Genomic DNA, 6,000 nt, shown 5'->3' on the forward strand with positions numbered 1-6,000 from the left:
AGTGTTTCTATGGCACGACTTGATCCCGGCCTAACTATATAGAGTCGAACAGGTCTTCAACTTCCGCGCTCCTTTAGACGCTATTGTTCCCCCCTCCCGAGAGGATTTTTTTAAAAAAATATTGTCATAATCGCCGCTGTAATTCAGCAGTACCAAAAACAAGCGAAGCGTTTTTAGAATAGCGCCGTTCTGAATGTCCGTTACTAATTCAAAGCTCTTGGCCTTGAGTCTCTATGGGCGCAGAGTAGGGCTTCTCTATACTTTGGCATCTCTGTGGTGAGGTCCTATAAACTACGTCGGACATTATAGTGAAGAAAACTTTTACAAGCGAAGTGACTCTTCCTTTTCCTATATCTATGGAACAGGATGAGCGAGGAAGCACCATTGGGAAGAACTTTGCTGGCTCAACCAGTAACAGCAGTGCTATATAGCGCCGCCGGGAGTCCAGAGATGTGAACTGCAGCGTCATGTTCAGCGACCATGAAATCCGTACACGATAGATCACATTGGTTTTTGATATGAGTTTGTGAGTGTACATATAACCCCGTATTATATTACATACATAGGCTGCATTAAAAAAAAAAGCTTTACAGCATAATCACAACTATGTATTGAAACCATTTCAAACACTGCTAAACGAGCTCATTCGGTGAACTTGGGCCAATTGCTGCCTTTCAGCCTACCCTACCTCACAGGGTTGTGGGGATTAAAGGAGAAGGGGGAGAACCACGTACGCCAACTTGAACTCCTTGGAGAAAAGGTGGGATATAAATGCAATAATAAGGATTATTAATATTGGGGGGGAAGGGAATTGGCATGTGTGGATGAATTTAAGAGACACACATTTATTTGTTTGTTTTTAAGAATTATCCTGCTAAATTTTCAAAATAATTCCAAGCAGCTAGCAAGTCCCACAATACTGAAATATATCACAATACATAGTATCATAAGTCCTTGTAGGTCAGGTCAAACTTTTATTGGTATCACCAAGGCCCTTTACAAAAACTCAAACAGGAGCAAAGAGATACAACAAACCATATTTGCAAATACAAATATTGAATATAAATTAAAGGCAAAATCAAGGATGTCTTTAAAAAGCAATAGAACAAGGGATAACATAAAAGGATAAAAAGCAATATTATAACACTACCAAATAAGGGCATCCCTATCACAGTTTATCTCTGATAGCACTTTTGCATTAATCCTTGCAACAGCCAGTGCAAAAAGAGAGGTGCCTTATAAGTCACAAAAAAGACAGTATTTCATAATAGTTACATCTATTTGTGAGTGTAATCCCAATAAAATAGTATCTAGAAACTTAAAATGGGGTTCCATGTATAGAGTCAAATAAAACACCTATGCAGTGTGTAGTATAATGGTTAGAGTGTTGTACTAGGACCTAAGAGACCAGACTTCAAATCCCCCACGCAGCCATGAAGTTCACTGGGTGATCGTGGGCCAGTCAACCTAACCTACCTCACAGGGTTGCTGTGAGGATAAAATGGAGAGAGAGGAGAACAATGTACTCCATTTTGAGCTCCTTAGAGGAAAAGGTGGTATATAATTAAATAAATAAATACAATTATATATCAGTTGTCAATAATGATCCATCTGGTATAGCACAGTGGGGAGGAGAGCCTGGCTGGGAGTCTAGAGTCTCTAAGTTCAAATCCCCGCTCGTGTCTCCTGGGTGTCAAGGGCCAGCTAAAGATCACCGCCACAGTGAGTGGCTCAAGAGTTACGTGCCCTGCCACCTGTGCAGCCATGGGCAAGCTGCATAGTCCCAAGGAGCCCAGTGGCCCCCCAGCTGGCAGTTGTGGACAAGGAAGGGGCTGGCTTGTGCAGCTGTGGCAAGCTGAGCAGGCCCTAGCCAACTGAGAAGGACTAGCCTCGGAGGCAATAGTAAACCCCCTCTGAATACCACTTACCATGAAAACCCTATTCATAGGGTAGCCATAAGTCGGGATCGACTTGAAGGCAATCCAATGATCAGGACATCCTCTGGAAATGGACTTGCCTGAGTTCAGGAAAAGTAAAATTAACCAAACCATCTGGAAATTTTTGAATGTATGGTTTTCCTCTATCAGTTAAATGTGCTTTCTTAAAAAATCCTCTCGAGTTTAACATCCACGTTGAGAGTGACCAAAGAGCACATAGAACTAAAATAAGATCAGAGTATCTTATAAATATCTGGAGACCTATTTCTTGCAGTTCTGTAACCTGAAGTAACATATTATCTGGAGAGTTTTTTTAAATGGTTAATTATAGCATTCTGGACTTGGACCTCAATTAAAGGAAATTTGACTTCTGGATGAGTTAGAACTAATGGAGTACCAGGGCAGAATTAATAATCTTTTTTTAAAAAAAAATATTATGTAGCTATTATCAATCTGGGAAATTGGAATTTTCCCAGCTGCATACAGGAATAGTCAGAAGTAAGCCACTATCTTGCCTCAAAACAGTTTTAAAAGCAGGTTGACTGAAAAAGACAACTTTTGTTCAGTAAAATTTGAATATTGCTCCCACCGTTCTGGAGACTGAAACCTTTGTTAGATCTATATATGAGTCTTCCAAGAAAGTGTCTTAAAAATCAGTTCCTAAATTATTAAATTCACAACATTGATCCATCAGTAGCTTATCTATATTAACCATCTGATTTTCTGATTACCATACTCTTGGTTTTAGAGTCATTAATATTTAGATTTTCATCTTTACAATATTCACCAAACCTAGACAATTGCCTGTTTAGACCTCAACAAGTAAGCCCCTCCCCCCAACCTTTTGTACTCTGCAACAAATCATTGATGCAAAAACAATGCATTAGCAGTGGTTTTATACCGGATCGTCTGTACATCATTCTGCTTTATTGGTTGTTGTGCAATGTTCTCTCTGAAGTCACTGAAGTATTGCCATCTGGAGGAGCACTCTTGCACTACGGTGCAACACAAGTGGGACAAAAAAAACCCACAACATCTGTGGTATGAAAAGTTACAGGATTTCAGCAGAAAGTTACAGGGCATGTTCCAAATGGAAATGAAACAGTGTCTGCCCCAAAACCTTTGCAAGTGAAAACAGTATTGAAAGTAGGATTTCATATAACGGCCCCAAATGACCACAAATTATGATGAATTCACAATAAAAAGGACATCTCTGGAGAGGCCTTTAGAGGCTAAAGAACCAAAACATCTGCATACAAAAGAATACAAGTCTTAGGGGGGAAAGAATTCTGGTTGAGACAGCCTTTGAATCATATCATTGGAAAGCAGGCTAAAGATCAGGAGAGTTAAAATACAACCTTGCTAACATCTTGACAGCCATATATTTTATTCAAGCTTTCTTTAAAATGTGCATTGTTCCATGGTTCTATATTAAAATTGCTAGGATAGATTGGAATAATTGCATATAAACTTGAAATTGTGTTGAAAGTGTGTATACTGGTGATCCCACATTTGATAACCACTCCCTGATTATATGGTGATGTTAAGGGATGCCTACAAGATTCACATTATGAGCCAACTGGCGCAACTAAAACTCAGCGCTGGCTGCAATAGTTCAAGGCCATTACAATAAAATACACAGTGACAAGGACAATATGTTGCTCCATTGCATGGGTTTCAACCTGTAGTGATATAATGGTTCCTGCCTCCTTTGTCTGTCATTAAAAATTAACTCCATTCCAGTGTGTGTTCTATGTAAACTGGGCTGTTGTAGATTCAAAAACCGATATCAGCCCCTGTAACTTAATTTTTTTTAAACTGTTCTGTAGCAATTCTCAAACTGGGAAAATGAAATTATTCCAGCTTCATACTGGAATATGCAACACCTTTTGTTGTGGGCTTACTACCTACTGGGAAAATGGCTGCACTACATTACAGGTTTGCCTTAAAACAATAGCCCGCTTCAGGTGTTTGTGATAAGTGTTCAGGAAGCATGCAAGTACTACCACTCTAGCTCTGCCCCCTCTAACCGCAGTCATCACCTTCCATACTGCCCTAGAATCTTCTCAGTGATGGACAATTAAGAAATACTTTAAATAAATGAAATAATATTTGTAAGTAAAAAGCAAATATTGCAAAAATGTCATATGTCTCTAGTACTCTCCCTCAAAGGGAAGCCAGACCCAGACAGCCTGACCCCTGCACCCTGTCACTACTAGGGAATCACATTTATGGAAGTATTTCTTTATTTAGACAATTTATATACAATTGCAATAAAGATAAAATCAGTTGAAAACTAACTATAACATCAGAAAATACTTTAAATGCCTGCCAGAATTTTTAAAAAGTCTTCAGTAGGTGTCAGGCATTCAACAGTGGGGGGACCTGTCTGATTGCTGGAAAGGAGTTCCACAAAATTAGGCCCACAATACTGAACCTACAGCTCCTGGTGGATTTGATCGGTACAGCCAAGCCATGGGGGACCACTAACACCAACTCCCTTGGTGATTGATTGGACAAGGATATAAGGAATGAGGCTGTTCTTAAGGTATTCCAGACCCAGATCATTAAGGGCATTGTAAATTTACACAAGAACCTTGAACCTGCCCTGCTAGCATTGCAGCAGACAGCGCAAACTTTTAAGGACTGGAGTTATGTGCCAGCAATAGTACGTAGCAAAATCTCAAACAGTTAGTTTCATCATATGTAGCAAGCTGGAAACAGCTGTGCCTTGTTGAACACATGCATAATGATCTTTGAGGACCACAACACCACATCCAGCCACCAGGCTTCCAAGAGTTTGCGAGGGCTTCTGTCAAAGCCTTTACTCACAGTACCTCTCTTTTTACATACCAAACAAGAGATCATCTCCACCACAAGGCCAACAAAAAAAAGGCTGCCAAGGCCTGAATTCAGGCTCAAGAACAATTGTTCATAACTGATTATACTGCATAGCAGGAAAAAATCATTCACACGGGGAGCGGAACGTCGCAGTAAAGACACAGCTTTTGTCATTGCGATAGATTTGCAAGGTTCACACTTCCTACCTTCAAATCCGCTGTTTTCCTTTCACACAAGCAGTGTTCCTCTGGAAAGGTTTAGTATCGCTGTTTCCTTGTGGCCCAATCCCTAATTTACATGCTTATGGAGTAGGATATTGCTAATGGAGAAGGGTGGTTTTTTCCCCATTGTTTCTTGTTGGGTGGGTCTACTCTAAGCAGGACTAACACTGGATACAACCCTGACAAAGCAGAAATCAGGATCAAATTATTTTCTTACATGCTTTAAGTTTTGCCTTCTTTAATAAGGACAAAACTAGACAAGACATTGAGAGATCTGTGATAAGACCTTGCTCTCTTTCTTTAAAGCAACTGTGGTGAGAGGGTGAGCCATCTGCAAGAGGACCAGGGGGGAAGAGGGTTTAACTCTTTTCCCCTGCATTCCTCCCACCCTATAGCTGGCATTTGCCCCAGTAGGGGAAACATATAGATACTACCCATACGTTTTCCCAGATGGGTCATAAGAGGAGTTCCATCAGGAATATGGCCCCAGAATAAAGGGCTGATGTGCACACACCCAGCATCACAGATGTGATCCAAATTGCATCAACTCAAACCAGTTCCAAGAAGTTGTGGCAGATGCGCACTGGGCACCCCACTGTGGACTACAGTAGATGTGGATGAGGCATCAAGATTTCTACGCAGGCAAACAACTTTACCCTCAAAGCGCCTTGTAAACAATTCACAGTGGTCCTCCAAAGGGTCTAAAACTCCATTTCCTGGAGTTGATGTCAACTGTTGCTGCCTCCTCCTCCTTTATCCATGTTCTTGACCTCTGGATCCTTTTTCCCTCCACTCCATTCTTCACCACCACTATCCATTTTTTAAAATAATTGTTTTCTCCACTCCACCCCGTCTCACTCTCTGCCTCCTCCCTCGTTGCCTCCTGCCCATCCACAGAGCATGAGGAAAGAGTGATGCTGCACAGAAGCCCAGTTTGAGGCACATGATTTTCATCCACAAATCAGAGGAGCAGAAGACTTCCGCTGCTCACCCCCCCTCCC

Source organism: Rhineura floridana, chromosome 10 (assembly GCF_030035675.1).
Source record: "Rhineura floridana isolate rRhiFlo1 chromosome 10, rRhiFlo1.hap2, whole genome shotgun sequence".
NCBI lineage: Eukaryota > Metazoa > Chordata > Lepidosauria > Squamata > Rhineuridae > Rhineura > Rhineura floridana.